Source organism: Mus musculus, chromosome 15, assembly GCF_000001635.26.
Source record: "Mus musculus strain C57BL/6J chromosome 15, GRCm38.p6 C57BL/6J".
Taxonomy (NCBI): Eukaryota; Metazoa; Chordata; class Mammalia; order Rodentia; family Muridae; genus Mus; species Mus musculus.
The window spans coordinates 33,147,941-33,168,796 of record NC_000081.6 but is presented as its reverse complement, the minus strand read 5'-3'; the positions used below and the strand labels follow the sequence as shown (position 1 = coordinate 33,168,796).

General features: G+C 38.9%; 1 protein-coding gene across 2 annotated transcripts in view; it reads right to left on the bottom strand.

Annotated features, from left to right (window-relative positions):
• The window catches only part of Cpq (carboxypeptidase Q), a 511,424-nt gene that overhangs the window by 425,756 nt on the left and 64,812 nt on the right, over positions 1–20,856 (bottom strand). The window contains exon 2 of one of the 2 annotated variants that reach the window (NM_018755.2): positions 14,549–14,638. The exons of the other annotated variant lie outside the window; for it this stretch is intronic. The gene's annotated coding sequence lies outside the window, so the exon portion shown is untranslated. The remainder of the gene's footprint in view (positions 1–14,548; positions 14,639–20,856) is intronic. 2 annotated transcript variants of the gene reach the window in all.

The following is a 20,856-nucleotide window of genomic DNA, read 5'->3' as shown; positions in this document are numbered from 1 at the left end:
GCCAAAAAGGGGGAGTGGGTGGGTAGGGGAGTGGGGGTGGGTGGGTATGGGGGACTTTTGGTATAGCATTGGAAATGTAAATGAGCTAAATACCTAATAAAAGGAAAAAAGTATTAATTTTCTGAACCAGCAAGATGATCCGTGGGTGAGAACACTTGCATCCAAGCTGAGTAGCTAAGAAAAAAAAAAAAAAAGAAAGCCAGAAGATCCTGGTCAGATGTTATACAGATCCTAAGAGAACACAAATGCCAGCCCAGGCTACAATACCCAGAAAAACTCTCAATTACCATAGAAGGAGAAACCAAAGTATTCCATGACAAAACCAAATTCAGACATTATCTGAATGTTTAGGAATCCAGCCCTTCAGAGGATAATAAAGGGAAAACACCAACAAAAGGACAGAAACTACACCTTAGAAAAAAGCAAGAAAGTAATCCTTCCAAAAAAACAAAAAGAAGACAGCCACAAGAACAGAATCCCAACTTTAACAACAAAAATAACAGGAAGCAACAATTACATTTCTTTAATATATCTTAATATCAATGGACTCAATTCCCAAATGAAAAGACATAGACTAACAGACTGGCTGCAAAAATAGGACCCAACATTTTGCTGCTTAAAGAAAACCCACCTCAGGGAAAAAGATAGACATTATCTCAGAATGAAAGGCTGGAAAACAATATTCCAAGCAAATGGTCCTAAGAAACAAACTGGAGTAGCCATTCTAATATCAAATAAAATTGACTTCCAACCCAAAGTTATCAAAAAAGACAAGGAGGGGCACTTAATACTCATCAAAGTTAAAATCTACAAAGATGAATTCTCAATCCTTAATATATATGCTCCAAATGCAAGGGCAGCCACATACACTAAAGAAACATTAATAAAGCACAAAAACACATTGCTCCCCACACAATAATAGTGGGAGACTTCAACACCCCACTCTAATCAATGTACAGTCCTGGAAAAAGAAACTAAACAGAGACACATGGAAACTAACAGAAGTTATGAAACTAATCGATTTAACAGATATATACAGAACATTTTATCCTAAAACAAAAGGATATACCTCCTTCTCAGCATCTCATGGTACCTCCTCCAAAATGGACCATATAACCAGTCATAAAACAGGCTGCAACAGATACATAAATATTGAAATTATCCCATGCATCCTAACAGATCACCACGGACTAAGGCTGATCTTCAATAACAGCATAAGTAATAGAAAGCCAACATTCACATGGCAAATGAACAACACTCTACTAAATGACATCTTGGTCAAGGAAAAAATAAAGAAAGAAATTAAAGACATTTTAGAGTTTAATGAAAATGAAGCCACAACATACCCAGTCTTATGGGACACAATGAAGGCAGTCCTAAGAGGAAAACTCATAGCCGTGAATGCCTCCAAAAACAAACAAACAAACAAACAAAACAAAACAAAACAAAACAAAACAAAACTAGATGCAGGGATGGTTAAATATATGGAAATCCATCAACAAATTCCACTATATAAATTCAAGAGAAAAATCACATGATCATCTCCTTAGATGCTGAGAAGGCATTTGGAAAAAATCAAAACCCCTTCATGATAGAAGTCATGGAAAGATCAGGAATTCAAGGCCCATACCTAAACATAATAAAAACAATATACAGAAAACCAGGAGCCAACATCAAACTAAATGGAGAGATGCTGAAAGATCCCACTAAAATCAAGGACTAGACAAGGCTGCCCACTTTTGCCCTACCTATTCAATATAGTACTTGAAGTCCTAGCCAGAGCAATTCGACAACAAAAGGAGATAAAGGGGATACAAATTGGAGAGGAAGAAGTCAAAATATCACTATTTGCAGATGATATGATAGTATATATAAGTGACCCTAAAAATCCCACCAGAGAAATCCTAAACTTGATAAACAGCTTCAGTGCAGTAGCTGGATATAAAATCAACTCAAACAAAATCAGTGGCCTTTTTCTACACAAAGGATAAACAGGATGAGAAAGAAATTAGGGAGAAAACACGCTTCACAATAGTCACAAATAATATAATATACGTTGGTGTGACCCTAACTAAGCAAGTGAAATATCTGTATGACAAGAACTTCAAGTTTCTAAAGAAAGAAATTGAAGATCTCAGCAGATGGAAAGTTCTCCAATGCTCATGTATTGACAGGATTAATATAGTAAAAATGGCTATCCTGCTGAAAGCAATCTACAGATTCAATGCAATCCCTAACAAAATTCCAACTCAATTCTTCACTGAGTTATAAAGGACAATTTGCATATTCATCTGGAATAACAAGAAAAACTAAGATAGCAAAAACTATTCTCAACAATAAAAGAACCTCTGGTGGAATCACCATGCCTGATCTCAAGCTGTACTACAGAGCAATTGTGATTAAATCTGCATGGTACTGGTATAGCCACAGACAGGTAGATCAATCTAATAGAATTGAAGACTCAGGCCCTTCCGGTCGGCGCCAGCACCTACAAATCTTGGGCATGCAGTCTTCGGACACCCCCAAGGTCCCCACAGGACACTCCATGGGATCTTAGGACCTCTGGTGAGTGGAACACAACTGCTGCTCCAATCCAATCATGCGAGACCTGAGATAGCATTAATTAGGAAAGCAGAAAACCCGGCCTGACCAGAGTCACAAGTCCCTTCCAGTCAGCAGCAGCACCAGCACCAGCACCAGCACCAGCACCAGGGCACCTTGGGCACAGAGACTACTGACACCCCAAAGGTCCCCAGAGGATATTAGGAACTCTGGTGAGTAGAACACAACTTCTGCCAGGAGGCAGGTTGGAACACCAGATATCTGGGCACCTTCTCTGCAAGAGTAGAGCTTGCCTTCAGAGAGTACTCTGACCACTGCAACACAGGAGAGAGCTAGTCTCCCAGGTCTGCTGATACAGGCTAACATAATCACCTGAGGAACAAGCTCTAACCAGAGACAACTAAAACAACTAACTCCAAAGATTACCAGGTGGCAAAAAGCAAACGTAAGAATCTTACTAACAGAAACCAAGAACACTCACCATCATCAGAACCGCAGCACTCCCACCCCATCCAGTCCTGGGCACCCCAACACACCCAAAAAGATAGACCCGGATTGAAAAGCATATCTCATGATGATGGTAGAGGACATCAAGAAGGATTTTAATAACTCATTTAACGAAATACAGGAGAACACTGTTAAACAGGTAGAACACCTTAAAGAGGAAGCACAAAAATCCCTAGAAGAATTGCAGGAAAACACGACGAAACAGGTGATGGAATTGAATAAAACCATCTAAGACCTAAAAAGGGAAGTAGACACAATAAAGAAAACCCAAAGTGAGGCAACACTGGAGATAGAAAACCTAGGAAAGAAATCTGGAACCATAGACGCTAGCATCAGCAAGAGAATACAAGAGATGGAAGAGAGAATCTCAGGTGCAGAAGATTCCATAGAGAACATCTGCACAACAATCAAAGAAAATATAAAATGCAAAAAGATCCTAACTCAAAATATCCAGGAAATCCAGGACACAATGAGAAGACCAAACCAACTGATAATAGGAGTAGATGAGAATGAAGATTTTCAACTTAAAGGGCCAGCAAATATCTTCAGCAAAATTATAGAAGAAAACTTCCCAAACTAAAGAAAGACATGCCCATGAACATACAAGAAGCCTACAGAACGCCAAATAGACTGGACCAGAAAAGAAATTCCTCTGGATAAATAATAATCAGAACAACAAATGCACTAAATAAAGATAGAATATTAAAAGCAGTAAAGAAAAAAGGCAAAGTAACATATAAAGGCAGGCCTATCAGAATTACACCAGACTTCTCACCAGAGACTATGAAAGCCAGAAGATCCTGGTCAGATGTTATACAGACACTAAGAGAACACAAATGCCAACCCAGGCTACTATACCCAGCCAAACTCTCAATTACCATAGATGGGGAAACCAAAGTATTCCACAACAAAAACAAATTCAAACATTATCAGAGTGAAAGGCTGGAAAACAATTTTCCAAGCAAATGGTCTGAAGAAACAAGCTGGAGTAGCCATTATAATATCAAATAAAATCGACTTCCAACCCAAAGTTATCAAAAAGGAAAAGGAGGGGCACTTCATACTCATCAAAGGTAAAATCCTCCAAGAAGAACTCTCAATTCTGAATATCAATGCTCCAAATGCAAGGGCAGCCACATTCATCAAAGAAACTTTAGTAAAGCTCAAAGCTAAAAGCACACATTGCTCCTCACACAATAATAGTGGGAGACTTCAACACGCCACATTCATCAATGGACAGATCGTGGAAACAGAAACTAAACAGGGACACAGTGAAACTAAAAGAAGTTATGAAACACAGGGACTTAATAGATATCTATAGAACATTTTGTCCTAAAACAAAAGGATATACCTTCTTCTTAGTACCTCATGGTACCATCTCCAAAATTTATTATATAATTTGTCACAAAACAGGCCTCAACAGATACAAAAATATTGAAATTGTCTGATGCATCCTATCAGACCACCATGGCCTAAGGCTGATCTTCAATAACAACATAAATAATGGAAAGCCAACATTCACGTGGAAACTGAACAACACACTTCTCAATAATACCTTGGTCAAGGAAGGAATAAAGAAAGAAATTAAAGACTTTTTAGAGTTTAATGAAAATGAAGCCACAACATACCCAAACTTATGGGATATAATGAAAGCATTTCTACGAAGAAAACTCATAGCTCTGAGTGCCTCCAAAAAGAAACTAGAGAGAGCACACACTAGCAGCTTGACAACACACCTAAAAGCTCTAGAACAAAAGGAAGCAAATTCACCCAAGAGTAGTAGAGGGCAGGAAATAATTAAACTCAGGGGTGAAATTAACCAAGAGGAAACAAGAAGAACTATTCAAAGAATCAACCAAAAGAGGAGCTGGTTCTTTGAGAAAATCAACAAGATAGATAAACGCTTAGTCAGACTCACTAGAGGGCACAAGGACAACATCCTAATTAACAAAACCAGCAATGAAAAGAGACACACAACAACAGATCCTGAAGAAATCCAAAACACCATCAGATCCTTCTACAAAAGGCTATACTCAACCAAACTGGAGAACCTGGATGAAATGGACAAATTTCTAGTCAGATACCAGGTAACAAAGTTAAATCAGGATCAAGTTAACGATCTAAATAAACAGTCCCATATCCCCTAAAGAAATAGAAGCAGTCAGTAATAGTCTCCCAACCAAAAAAAAGCCCAGGACCAGATGGGTTTAGTACAGAGTTCTATCAGACCTTCAAAGAAGATCTAATTCCAGTTCTTCACAAACTATTCCACAAAATAGAAGTAGAAGGTACTCTACCCAAATCATTCTATGAAGCCACAATTACTCTGATACCTAAACCACAGAAAGATCCAACAAAGATAGAGAACTTCAGACCAATTTCCCTTATGAATATCAATGCAAAAATACTCAATAAAATTCTCGCTAACCAAATCCAAGAACACATTAACACAATCATCCATCCTGACCTAGTAGGTTTCATTCCAGGGATGCAGGGATGGTTTAATATACGGAAATCCATCAACGTAATCCACTATATAAACAAACACAAAGACAACAACCACATAATCATCTCATTAGATGTGGAGAAAGCATTTGACAAAATCCAACATCCATTCATGATAAAAGTTTTGGAAAGATCAGGAATTCAAGGCCCATACCTAAAAATGATAAAAGCAATCTACAGCAAACCAGTAGCCAACATCAAAGTAAACAGTGATAAGCTGGAAGCAATCCCACTAAAATCAGGGACTAGACAAAGTGCCAACTTTTCCCCTACCTATTCAACATTGTACTTGAAGTCCTAGCTAGAGCAATTTGACAACAAAAGAAGATCAAGGGGATCCAAATTGGAAAAGAAGTCAAAATATCACTTTTTGTAGATGATATGATAGTATATATAAGTGACCCTAAAAATTCCACCAGAGAACTCCTAAACCTGATAAACAGGTTCAGTGAAGTAGCTGGATACAAAATTAACTCAAACAAATCAATATCCTGTCTCTACACAAAGATTAAACAGGCTGAGAAACAAATTAGCGAAACAACACCCTTCTCAATAGTCACAAATAATATAAAATATCTTGGCATGACTGTAACTAAGGAATTGAAAGATCTGTATGATAAAAACTTCATGTCACTGAAGAAAGAAATTAAAGAACATCTCAGAAGATGGAAAAATCTCCCATGCTCATGGATTGGCAGGATCAACATTGTAAAAATGGCTATCTTGCCAAAAGCAATCTAAAACCCTCCAGTGGAAAAAAGATAGCATTTTCAACAAAGGGCGCTGACACAACTAGCAGTTATCATATAGAAGAATGTGAATTGATCCATTCTTATCTGCTTGAATAAAGCTAAAATCTACTTGGATCAAACAACTCCACATAAAACCAGAGACACTGAAATTCATAGAGGAGAAAGTGGGGAAAAGCCTTGAAGATATGGGCACAGGGGTCAAAATCCTAAACAGAACAGCAATGGCTTGTGCTGTATGATCAAGAATTGACAATTGGGACCTCATAAAATTTCAAAGCTTCTGTAAGGCAAAAGATACTGTCAATAAGACAAAACGGCCACCAACCAATTGGGAAAGTACTTTTACCAATCCTAAATCGGATAAGGGACTAATATCCAATATACACAAAGAACTCAAGACTGTGGACTACAGAAAATCAAATAACCCCCTTAAAAATGGGATGCAGGGCTAAACAAAGAATTCTCAACTGAGGAATACCAAATGACTGAGAAGCACCTGAAAAAATATTCAACATCCTTAATAATCAGGGAAATGCAAATTAAAACAACCCTGAGATTCTACCTCACACCTGTCAGAATGGGTAAGATCAAAAATTCAGGTGAAAGCAGATGCTGGAGAGGATGTGGAGAAAGAGGAACACTCCTCCATTGCTGGGGGGATTGCAGGCTTGTACAACCACTCTGGAAATCAGTCTTGCGGTTCCTCAGAAAATTGGACATTGTACTACTAGAAGATTCAGCAATACCTCTCCTGGGCATATCCCCAGAAGATGTTCCAACAGGTAATAAGGACACATGCTCTACTATATTCATCGCAGCCTTATTTAGAGTAGCCTGAAGCTGGAAAGAACCCAGATGTCCCTCAACAGAGGAATGGATGCAGAAAATGTGGTACATTTACACAATGGTGTACTACTCAGCTATTAAAAACAATGAATTTATGAAATTCTTAGGCAAATGGATGTAACTGGAAGATATCATCCTGAGTGAACTAACCCAATCACAAAAGAAGTCACTTGATATGCACTCACGGATAAGTGGGTATTAGCCCAGCTAGTTAGAATACCCAAGATACAATTTGCAAAACACAAGAAAATCAAGAATAAGGAATACTAATGTGTTGATACTTCATTCCTCCTTAGAATAGGGAACAAAATATCCATGGAAGGAGTTACAGAGACAAAATTTGGATCTGAGACAAAAGGATGGACCATCCAGAGACTGCCCCACCGGGGGATCTATCCCATAATCAGCCACCAAATGCAGACACAATTGCATATGCCAGCAGAACAAAGAAATAATATTAAAAGCTGCAAAGGAAAAAGCCCAGGTAACATACAAAATCAGACCTATCAGAATTACACCCAACTTCTCAACAGACTCTAAAAGCAAGAAGCTCTTGCAACCTCTAAAAAACCACAGATGCCAATGTAGACTACAATACCCAGCAAAACTCTTAGGATCAGGTGTGAGGAGGGCAGGTGAGATGAACAGAGAGTCATGAAAATGAGTGGAAATCTGCAACTGATGGGACAGGGGATGTGGGGGGCATCTTGAGGATTCAGTAGAGTCCTGGGATAGGGGAGGTCGCTAAGAATCATTGGGAGTGATGGTAGCTGTGACCCACACTACTGGGGATATGGAACCTGAAGAGTCCACCTCCTGCAGCCAGACAGGAACCCCAGTGGAATGATAGGGACACCAATGCACACTTTTGACCCAAAATTCATCCTGTCTACAAGAATGTAGGAATGGGGCACTGAACAGAGACTTGGGGAATGGGAAACCAATAACCGGCTCAACTTGAGACCTATACCATGGGCAAGCATCAATCTCAAACACTATTAATGATCCTCTGTTATGCTTACAGACAGGAGTCTAGCATGTCTGTTCTCAGAGAGGCTCCACCAAGCACCTGACTCACATAGATGCAGAGACCTACAGCCAAACAGTGGATGGTGCTTGGGGACTTTAAAGGAAGAATTTGGGGAACGTGGCCTGAAGCAGATAGGAACGCCACAGGGAGACCAACAGAGTTATCTAACCTGGACTCTAGGGTCTCTCAGAGACTGAACCATCAACCAAGAAACATACACAGGCTGGACCTAGCTTCCCCCCACCCCCACCTGTCCCTGCACATATGTAGCAGATGCTCAGCTTGTTCTTCATGTGGGTCTTGAACAACTGGATCAAGGGCTATCCCAAAAGTTGTTGCCTGTCTGTGGGGTGTTTTTCTAGCTGGACTGCCTTATCTGGCCTCAGTGGGAGAGGATGAACCTAACCCAACAGAGACTTGATGTGCTGGGTGGGGGGTGGGAGGATACCTAAGGGAGCCTCTATCCTCTCAGAGGGGAAGAGGAAAAGAAAGAGGAGAGAAGGATTTTGGGAATGGGTGTCTGGGAAAATCAGTGAGTAGGATATAAAGTTTTATATATATATATAAGATATGGTAATTTTTCTAGAAAATGCATAAGAAACCAAATAATAATAATAATATTGTACTCAACAAACTGGTCAACTTTCAAACATATAATGAATCCTAGACAATATAAACCCGTTAGAAAACACAGAGGACAAAGGCCCAATTCACAGTGCTTACAAGGTAGAAATTGACAGAATATAGACAAATTAAGTGAAAAGACATAGGTTTGCTCCTGATATATAAATAATAGACAAGTCAATTGTTCTCAAATTAATTCCTATAGTAGAATAATAAGCATTGAATTTGGCAAACCCTGTGCAAAGATAGCTAATTTTTAAAAAGTACTATCAGTAAAAGTATACTAAGAATGAAAATAGTCAATGACCAGCAGCAACACTCAACAAAGAAATGGACACCACTCATACCCTTCCTCTAGGAAGGGTTACTCCTTTTAGCATGATATCAGAAAAGTGAAAGCCAGAGAATGAAACCTCAGGAATCACAAAGCAGGTAACCCAGGTCCAGTAGGAGATGAATGGGAAAGTCAGAAAATGAAGAAGTATTACCAAAGACAGTCAAGTGTACAATTAAGAAATCCTTTTTTAAGACCCTGACCCTCAGTCAATGGTACTTACTTGGAGACACCCCCCCCCCCAAATGAGACACCAAAATGCAGATCAAAGCAAGAGGTTTATTTTCTGGAGCATTGGGATCGACCTTCAATTAGTCCCTCAAGGCAAGTGACTAGAAGGGGACCCCAAATGGCTATTACAAGCAGTTTTTATACTTTTTAGGGGCACAGGTTAGATCAGCAAGGTTACAGTTCAAACTTATTGGCTAAGCATCTTGACCTTTAAATCTGTTGGCTAGCAAACATGACATGCATTTGAACTCTACCTGGGACTTTCCAGAGGGTCAGGTAACTATCATTTAGTACATTCTGAGAATTTTTACTCAAGAATGTTCCTGTGGGTTGAGAATGGAACTTGGCCTAGCCTTGACCCCAGGCAGGAGGAAGAAGCTGTAAGGAGAGTGTGAGACTGGAAAAAAGCCTTTAGGGTCCCTCACTCTGATTGATAGGACACATGCTCTGTTCCAGCACTACTAATCTAGATGGTAACAATCTCAAGGAAATATCCTTTCTGTAGGTAGTGATATAGAAAAACATTATTAGTTATTTATAAATTAAGTATATTCTGCGAGAAATCTGTCATATTAAGATACATCAAAAGAAATTATCTGACAACAGAATCTTACAAAACTGTTTGGTGGATATACATTCATCTGTTTTACAAGACTTAATCATAAACATCCTGATTTCAATAGCTAGCTTTAAAAATTCTGACTATATATAAAGTACCTTTTCCCCCTATGGACTACTTATATGCATTGTTACTTCAATGTTTGTGTAATATTCTCTTGTACAGATAGATGATCTGGATGTTCCCTGTCCTAGGATCTTTAGGAGGCTGTAAATAAATATCATAGTACAAACATCTTAAAATAGTTTTCAGGTTACTTACTAAAATATATTAACTAAAGTGGATTTTGTGGGGAACGTTTGTTCCCTTGTTATAAACCTGTAAGTTCTCAATATACCTTATAAAACTATGCTCCAGGAAGATGGCACAGCATATTTGCCTCTACCCTGCATCAAGAGTCAAATGTCTGCTCCTACATCTGAGCCACACCCAATGCTGCAATACTCTCTGGATTTCTGTGCCATGGACTTCTCTTATTCTCAAAGCTTTGCTGCCGAGGCTGGCTTGGGCATGTAAGGGATGACATGACATGGTTCCCACCCCTGAAGCAGAGCCATCAAGGCATAGGCCTCCACAAGTGTTGATGTTGCTGTAGGTGTAAGGCTTGTTTGTATAATAATATAGATAGATAGATAGATAGATAGATAGATAGATAGATAGATAGATAGATAGATAGATAGATAGATTCATGTTGCTCCTTGGAGGAATGTCCTCTTTGCCAAGGTTAATGACTTCATATTAACCAGAGACAGCACAAGTCCTGGAAGTGAGGGTGTATCTAATGTCTCAGTAAAATGGTAGAATGGTGTAACCTTCAGGACAGCCCTTAGTACTGTGGAAAAGAACTCTGAAAACACAATTCAAAAGTATATACTGTCTTAGTCAGGGTTTCTATTACTGCACAAACATCATGACCAAAGAGCAAGTTGGGGAGGAAAGGGTTTATTTGGCTTACACTTCCATACTGCTGTTCATCACCAAGGAAGTCAGGACTGGAACTCAAACAGGTCAGGAAGCAGGAGCTGATGCAGAGGCCATGGAGAGATGTTTCTTACTGGCTTGCTCAGCCTGCTCTCTTATAGAACCTAAGACTACCAGCTCACAGATGGCGTCACCCACAAGGGGCCCTTCCCCCTTGATCACTAATTGAGAAAATGCCTTACAGCTAGATCTCATGGAGGCATTTCCTCAACTGAAGCTCCTTTCTCTGTGATAACTCCAGCTTATGTCAAGTTGACACAAAACTAGCCAGTGCATATACTTTCTCAACTATCAAAATATAAGGATGCAAAATACAAGGGTGCAATATGAAATGTATAAGAAGCTTTGCAGACCTAAAAGAACAGATGGAGCTGCACTGTTAGCCATCTTGTCAGAAAAATACAAAGGCAGGTAGATACAAAGGCAGGCAGATTCCTGAGTACAACATCAGCCTGGAACAGATCTAGGTTGGGCCCAGGCATGGTGGAAATGATAATCTCAAGATAGGATCCCAACCAAATAGATAATTGCCTCTGCTTATGAAGGCAGGCAGATCTCTGAATTCATTTGCAATTTTTTTGTTTGTTTTGTTTTTGGGTTTTTTCTTTTTGTTTTTTGGTTTTTTGGGTTTTTTTTTATGTCTTGCTATCTTTTTCTAAGAATGGGGAACTAAGGAGGGCAGGGGTCATGGAATGCTGATTCTCAGTATAATCAAAGGAGACCCTGGAGAAATGACTGAATCAATATGTAAAACAACAACAACAACAAAACAAACAAACAAACAAAAAACCTAGGCTTTTGGTCCACAAAAAAAAATGAGCTATCCAGAGAGTGTTTTAGAATTGCAAGAGCTGCTGCCAGACATCCTTTCCTGAGAACCCCTCTCCAAGCCAAGGCTGGTCCTTGGCTTTTTGCCAGTCTTGTACTAAGATTTCTTTATAATCTAGAGTGTGCTTTCTAAGCTCTAGGGTTCTCTTACTCAATAGCAGTAGAAGACCTTTTGCCATTTATTGACAAATATTTTAGCAATTTTTATAATATAATGGAACTTTAAATTTGATCTTTACCAACTGGGATATGATAGAGACATCTAGGCAATGGATAGGCAAATATGAGAAAAAACAGTTTTACATACACACACACACATATGGAAACAACATAATGACTCCTATTTTTCTGAATGCTAACTAAGACTATTAAAAGCAAAATAAAGTGAACAAAAATTTAAAACATCATCAGTCCAGATTTGAGACATATATATTACTAATATAAAAGGGACCCCAATCATCTTCTATAGGCAGCACACATGATCATAAACGTTTTTTTCACAGTTTCTTTTAATTTTATTTTCTTTCAAAACCTCCTTTTAATGATAGTTCTTAAATGTATTAACCTCCCTTCTACTCCACCACTCACTAGAAGTAGTGGAAAAGAAAGGATATGAGGGAAGTGGACCTGCTTAGAAATGGTTCTTTGGGACAAATCCCATCTGTATTCTCAGGAAATCAGTAGTGCAGTTCACAGGTCAGAAGTGGCAGCTTGATCCAGTTGTCTGCTTCATGGATACCAGCAGTCCATTTAGTTAGCAGTGGTGGCAAAACCTAACAGGAACAGCCTGGCCTTAGCCAAACCAGCATGAGTCAGCAGGAGGGATTAGGGCCATGAGGGACAACAAGAGTTTTTTGCCATGCCTCTCTTATCGAAGAAGCAAAGAAGTGAGACCAAGAAGTGTTGCAAAGCTAGTGCTACCAGGAAGCCAAACTCCTCTCATGGTCCATTGAGATTCCTTCCAAGCATCACATGTCTTCCATAGGACTTGCTTCACCACATATCTTGCTTCAGCACGTGAGTCTGTCTTAGCAAAACTTCATGAGAGTCTGTATTAGCTGACATCACTCTGCTGCAACATAACACCAGAATTCCAGAGTTTTTTTTGTTTTTGTTTTTTTTGTTTTGTTTTTTTTTTTTTTTTGGTGTGTTTCTCTTTATGGAGTCATTAACCTCCCTTCTACTCCACCACTCACTAGAAGTAGTGGAAAAGAAAGGACATGGGGGAAGTGGACTTGCTTAGAAATGGTTCTTTGGTACAAATCCCATCTGTATTCTCAGGAAATCAGTAGTGCAGTTCACAGGTCAGAAGTGGCAGCTTGATCCAGTTGTCTGCTTCATGGATACCAGCAGTCCATTTAGTCCAGTTTTGGTGTGTTTCTCTTTATGGAGTCACAAAAGGAACTCAACAAAATTTAAGGCAGATCAATACATGGGTATCCTTAGTGAAGAATCCTTCATCATGTGTCCTTTCATGTCCTTGCTCTAGCAGAACATCCTTTCTCCTGTGTCTGCTTCAGGAAAACACTCCGTCACATGTTTGACCAAGTAAAACACCATCTTATACAACAGACTTTCCAAAGAACCCTTGGGTTTCCACTTCAATTCCTAGACAGAGTCAAACTTGTTTCCAAGAACAGAAAGAAGTCAGGCTATAAAGATTAAACTAAGACACATAAGATTCTGTATTCTAGGTTCTACTAAATGACAGGAGAGTAAGATTCTTGAGGAACAAATATCTCAGTCCAAAAAAAAAAAAAAAATCATAAAACAAAGAAGCTCTTATAATCAATTACTGAACACCAACCAAGTTTCCTGATAAGTACATAGAGATGCTGAAAGATATAACCCAACAAACAAAAGAGTAGAAACAGAAGCACCATAGTTACTATATTCAATATAACCAAATTCACCAAATAATGTTGAAAATATGGAGGAGAGAGTAAATGATTATTTCCATGGGAGTCAAGGAAAGTATCAAGGTGGAAAGTACGCTGGATTTCAAACAATGGGGGGGGGGGGGCAGAAAGGCATTCTAGGTAGACAGAACCACAGGGACACTGGACTGCCATCCTACAGTGAGATGCCCAGTGACCATTGTATTTACTGTTTGAATCATATAACAGCAAGCTTTGTGGTCTGATACCAGTTCAATTAAGTAATATGTAGAACATTCTTGATTTCAGTTATCTTTATACAACTATTGTTGGGGACATTTTTCTGCACTTGCCTAACAACAGTATAAAACAACAACAACAAGGTACAGAAATGCTAAATAAAGAAAAACTCAAAGATATAAACTGAATTCAGTGATTTTTTTTAATTATTAAATATTTATAGGCTAATGTTTTATCATATTATGTTTTCAATAATATTATCTCATTACATAGAAAATGGGTTTATATTTTAACAAAACGACGATAGCTAACTAGGCACCTGCATCAATTTCAAGCAGAAGGATTCCCAGTTGGATGAGGACATACTTGGAACAAAACCATAATATGTACAATGGTTGGACTGGAGAGTAGGCTCAGGGTTAAGAGCACTGACTGCTCTTGCAGAGGTCCTGAGTTCAATTCCCAACAAATGCATGGTGTCTCACAACTATCTGTAATTGGATCTGATGCCCTCTTCTGTTATATCTAAGGAGAGCAACAATGTACTCACATAACATAAATAAAGGGAGGAATCTTAGATGAAATGCCCAACAGTAGGGAGAGAGAACTTACAGAGATCACCTCCAGCAGGAAGACAGTGCATCAAGTGAGGGATGGGGTTGCCATCACACAGTCACATCTCTGATTCATAGTTTTTCCTGCCTGAAAGAATTACAGGGATGGAAATGGAGAGGAGCCTGAGGAAAAGAAGGTCCAGTGACAGGCCCAAAGTAGGATCCAGCTCAAGGGGAGGTCCCAAGGCCTGACACTATTACTGAGGCTATGGAGCACTTACAAAAATGCACCTATCAGGACTGCCCTCCAAAAGACACAGCAAGCAGCTGAAAGAGTCAGATGCAGATATTTGCACCCAACCAATGGACAGAAGCAGCTGACCCCTGTTGTTGAATTAAAGAAGGATGAGAAAAGCTGAGGAGAAGGATAATCTTGTAGGAGGACCAGCCATCTCAGTTAATCTGAACCCCCAAGATCTCTCAAGCACTGGACCACCAAACAAACAGCATATACCACCTGACATGAAGCCCCCAACACACATACAGTAGAGGACTTCCAGGTCTATGTTCATTCAGATATAATGCACCTAACCATGGCAAGACTGGAGGCCCCAGGGAATTTAGAAGTCACTTGGGGTGGGGGTGGGGACAGGGTGGTGGGGAGGTGTCGCGCCCGCTCTCAACCAGCAAGAACGACGCGACCACCAGTCCTTCTAACAGCAGTTTATTCAGTCCTGATTCTTCTTGTTTATATCTCCCCCGAACCCTGGGCCTCTCAATCCTTTTTTACTCTCTCTCATCCACGCTCCGCAGGCCACGCTCCCTCGCCAGTCACGAGGCTTCAGCCAATCAGGGCAGCAGGGGCAAATCTCCACCAAATTGGATTCACCTGTACCCTGGTACACCTGCGCAGCACTCAAGATGTTTGTGTCTTATATGAGGAAGTCAGGTGCAAGTCATATGACTTAACTGCAGTCTCTGGTGCCTTTGGGACTGCCGCCATACCTGCTTCCCACAGGGAGGAGGTATGGGATGTGGAAGAGTCAGAGGGTGGAAATAAAATGGGGAGTATAACATAAAAAAAATAAATAAATCTTTTAAAAAGTACAATGCTTTGCTGGAAAGTTTAGTCACCCATGCTAAGTAAGTGGAGAGTTCGTTTCAGTACACACACACACATAATTTGGGGGGATGCTTTCTATGTTTTTGTGTCTCTTTTTCACAGCAAATTGTGAAATCTCTGATGACAGCCTGGAGAGCAGACTTGAACAAGAAAATATAGACTATTCTAGTACAATGCAAGGAGAGACAAAACTACAGCATATCATAAGCAGTGTGAGTCAGCATAAACAATGAGATTGGTAGAATTCATTAGAGCTAATTACTTGATTTGGAGCAAATAAAGAACCATTAGCAGTCTGACACTAAAGAATAGTAAAGACATCTAAAATGAAATCCAAAATGATGACTTATATTTAGAAAGTCATAGGATGTCAGTGGTCGAAGGAACCTTAGCAATTATACTATCCAGATGAAACCAACCTTCAGTACTCATGGTTGGTTCCAAGTCAGGGGGCTTTGGTGGAGTCTCAGAATATGGACTTGGGACCAATGTGATAAAGTCAAAATGTCCAATCTTTAAAGACTTGTAGCTAAATTCTGAAAGCAACATTTCCTAGAGCAGGATTTTTCAATCTTATGGGTCATGGACCCCTTTCGGGGTAGAATGAGCCTTTCACAGGGATCATCTAAGACCACCAGAAAAACACAGATCTTACATTATAACTCATAACAGTAATAAAATTACAGTTATGAGGTAGCAACAAAAATAATTTTATGGGTGGGGTCACCACAACATGAAGAACTGTATCAAAAGGTTGTAGCATTAGAAAGATTAAGAACCACTATTCTAAAGTGTTCCTTTTATTTTTTATTTTTCAGTATGGTAGTCACAGCTCTGGTTATAGCATTCTTACTTCAATTGTAAAAATTTCAATATTTGTTAACATCCCAATATGTTCTTTACATTGATTAGCATGTGCTTAGCCCAGAACACCAAAGTTCACTAAATCCCATGTATTTGCAGTTTCAGAGAACTTAAAAATCAAAGCATAAGAAACTCATAGGAATAGTTTGGAACATAATATCTGATTGGTAAAGTTGTGGAATTGGAGATGCTAGAACTAACTATTTATCAACTTACAACCATTTTATGCATCAGAGTCTTCATGTTCTTTAAGGTTCAACAGTAATTCCCCTCCTTATCTAAAGTTTCAGTTTTCTGCACCAAATTATAGTCTGAAAATACTAAATGGAAGATACCAGAAGCAATTGCATTTTGAATTGAATGCTGTTCTAGCTAGTTGGATAAAAATGACTCATTTCATCCTTGTGACTCTTAGCTTTGTCTAGTGTATTCACATTGTATGTACTACCCACTTGTCAGTCAGTTGGCAGTCTTCTCAGATTTACTATCATAGTATCACAGTACTTGTATCCAAATAACTCCTATTTTTGCTTGATGGCCTTAAAGCACAAGAATAGTGATGTAATTTTGACATGCACAGAAGAGTGAAAGAGCAAAATGTGCTTCCATTGTGAAAAGGTAAACTTATAACAAAATATTTTGAAAGAGAGAGACCACATTCATATAACTTTAATCTCAGGATGAAATTCTTGTGGTAATTTTATTTTGTTGTTAATAAAAATATCAATCTCTCATTTTGCCTAATTCATAAGTTAAATACTATGTAAGTATGCACATATACAAAATATTATGAGGGTCAATATTATGCATAGTTTTAGACAGCCCAGGGAATTTAATGGTAAGGGAAAACTTTGGGATGAGATACATTTGTAAAACTGCCTTTACAAGATTTAAAAGACCTAGTCAAAATGAAACTAAAAATGTGTAAAATCCATCATATATTTCAGCCTCCACTATGCTCAGAGAAACAACACAGACTGAGACATGGGTCAATGGAATAATCTAAATAATATATACTTTTGACTAGATTTTGAAAGAAGAAAGTATAGGTATTGACAGTAGCAATGACATAAAAAACAAATGAAAAAAAAAAAAAGAACATCCACAAACAGCTCACATGATGTAAATGTTGCTGAGAAATTAGCTATTTTTTTATTCTTATGGGTTCTTGGTCATCACAAAGCAGAGTATGCCAGTAAAGTGAAGCGCTAAGTACAGGCATTTTTCTTGCAATGAATTCTATTAAAAGCTGTTTATCTTGGGTGTGAACTCGGCAGAGAGTCCCAAGGTCCCCAGAGGACACTCCATGCTGCAGGAAACCTAGCACACCTAGAACCTTGAGATCACTGGTGACTGGAACACAGCATCTGTTCCAAAATCCCGGAGGGTCTCATGACAGCAGGAACAGGAACAAAGAAAACCTGCCCAAACAGAACCAGGTGTTCATTCCTCTAGACACCAGCCCTGCACCATCTTAGGTACAAACTCAGAAGGGCCTAGCACACCCAGAATCTGGAGATAACTGAGACCAGTTTGTGCAGGTGAGCAGGTGGGCAGAAGAAGCAACAAAATTTCTTGGGAGGGTACTTTCAGGACTTTATCCTCAGCAAGGAGGCAAAGCTGAGACCCAGAACCCTGGGCACCTTCCCCGCCAGAGGAGAGGAGGCCTCCAGGGAGGGCTCTGATCCCAAGATTCAGGTGGTGGATGTGAGCTACAGACTTCTGTGCACCTTCCTTGCAAGAGGAGATCTTGCTTGACCACTGGGACTCAGGAGAGAGTTGGACTCCCAGGAGTGCTGACAGAGACTAAAGAATCACAGGAGGAACAAGCTCCAGCCAGAGACCGCTAGAAAATCTAACTCCAGAGATTACCAGATGGCAAAAGGCAAACTTAAGAATCTTACTAACAGAAACTAAGAACACTTCACATCATCACAACCCAGTATGCCCACCACAGCAAGTCCTAGACACCCTAACACAACTGAAAAGCAACATTCAGATTTAAAATCATATCTCATGATGCGGGTAGAGTATTTTAAGAAGGAAATTAATAACTCACTTAAAGAAATACAGGAGAACACTACTAAACAGGTAGAAGTCCTTAAAGAATTACAGGAAAACACTGCTAAACAGGTAGAAATCCTTAAGGAAGAAACACAAAAATTCCTTAAAGAGTAACAGGAAAACACAACCAAACAGGTGATGGAATTGAACAAAACCATCCAAGATATAAAAATGAAAGTAGAAACAATGGAGAAAACCCAAAGGGAGACAACTCTGGAGATAGAAAACCTAGGGAAAAAAATCAGGAACCATAGATGTGAGCATCAGAAACAGAATACAAGAGATGGAAGAAAGAATCTCAGATGGAGAAGATTCTATAGAGAACATGGACACAACAATCAAAGAAAGTGCAAAATACAAAAAGATCCTAACCCAAGACACCCAGAAAATCCAGGACACAATGAGAAGACCAAACCTAAGGATAATAGGTGTAGAAGAGAATGAAGATTTTCAACTTAAAAGGCCAGTAAATATCTTCAACAAAATTATAGAAGAAAACTTCCCTAACCTAAAGAAAGATAGGCCCATGAACATACAAGAAGCCTACAGAACTCCAAATAGACTGGACTAGAAAAGAAATTCCTCCCGACACATAATAATCAGAACAACAAATGCACTAAATAAAGACAGAATATTAAAAGCAGGAAGGGAAAAGGGTCAAATAAATTATAAAGGCAGACCTATTAGAATTGCACCAGACTTCTCACCAGAGACTATGAAAGCCAGAAGATCCTGGACAGATCTTATACAGACACTAGGAGAACACAAATGCCAGCCCAGGCTACTATACCCAGCAAAACTCTTAATTACCATACATGGAGAAACCAAGGTATTCCATGACAAAACCAAATTCACACAATAGCTTTCCATGAATCCAGCCCTTCAAATGATAATAAAGGGAAAACTCCAACACAGGGAGGGAAATTACACCCTAGAAAAAGTAAGAAACTAATCCTCCAACAAACCTAAAAGAAGACAGCCACAACAACAGAATCCCACTCTAACAACAAAAATAACAGGAAGCAACAATTACTTTTCCTTAATATCTCTTAATATCAATGGACTCAATTCCAAAATAAAAAGACATAGACTAACAGAATGGCTACATAAACAGGACCCAACTTTTTGCTGCTTACAGGAAACTCACCTAGGGGAAAAAAAAAACAGACACTACTTCAGAGTAAAAGGCTGGAAAACAATTTTTCAAGCAAATGGTCTGAAGAAACAAGCTGGAATATCGAATAAAATCGACATCCAACCCAAAATTATCAAAAAAGACAAGAAGGGATACTTCATCCTCATCAAAGGTAAAATCTTCCAAGATGAACTCTCAATTCTGAATATCTATGCTCCAAATGCAAGGGCATCCACAACTATAATAAAACTCAAAGTAAACATTACACCTCACATAATAATAGTGGGGGACTTCAACACCCCACTTTCATCAAAGGACAGATCCTGCAAACAGAAACTAAACATAGACACATTGAAACTAACAGAAGTTATGAAACAAATGGATTGGACAGATATCTACAGAACATTTTATCCTAAAACAAAAGGATATGCCTTCTTCTTAGCATCTTGTGATACCTTCTCCAAAACTGACCATATAATTGGTCACAAAACAGGCCTCAACAGATACAAAAATATTGAAATTATCCCATGCACCCTATCAGATCACCACAGATTCAGGCAGATCTTCAATAACAACATAAATAATAGAAAGCTAACATTCATGTGGAAGCTGAACAACACTCAATGATACCTTGGTCAAGGAAGAAATAAAGAAAGAAATTAAAGACTTTTTATAGTTTAATGAAAATGAAGCCACAACAAACCCAAACTTATGGGACACAATGAAAGCATCCCTAAGAGGAAAACTCATAGCTCTTGAGTGCCTCCAAAATGAAACTAGATAGAGCACACACTAGCAGCTTTAAGCACACTTAAATGTTCTAGAACAATAGGAAGCAAATTCACCCAAATTCACCCCACCCATGCTCCAGTTGTTCAGGACTCACACAAAGACCAAGCCACACAGCTGTTACGTATGTGTGTGGAGGTCTAGGTTCATTCTATGCATGTTCTTTATTTGGTGGTTAAGGAGCGACACTTTCTTAAAAATTGAAAGGAAAAAGAGAAAGAAATTGGGGGGGGATAACAAGGAAAAGAATGCAAGAGTTGAAACAGAAGATGAATATAAAACAGAAAGTCAATTAAGCAGAAAAGAATATAATAGGAGGAAACAACATATCCAAATATTGGCTCAAAAAAAAAAAAACCCAAACAAACAAACAAACAAAAACAGTGAGATG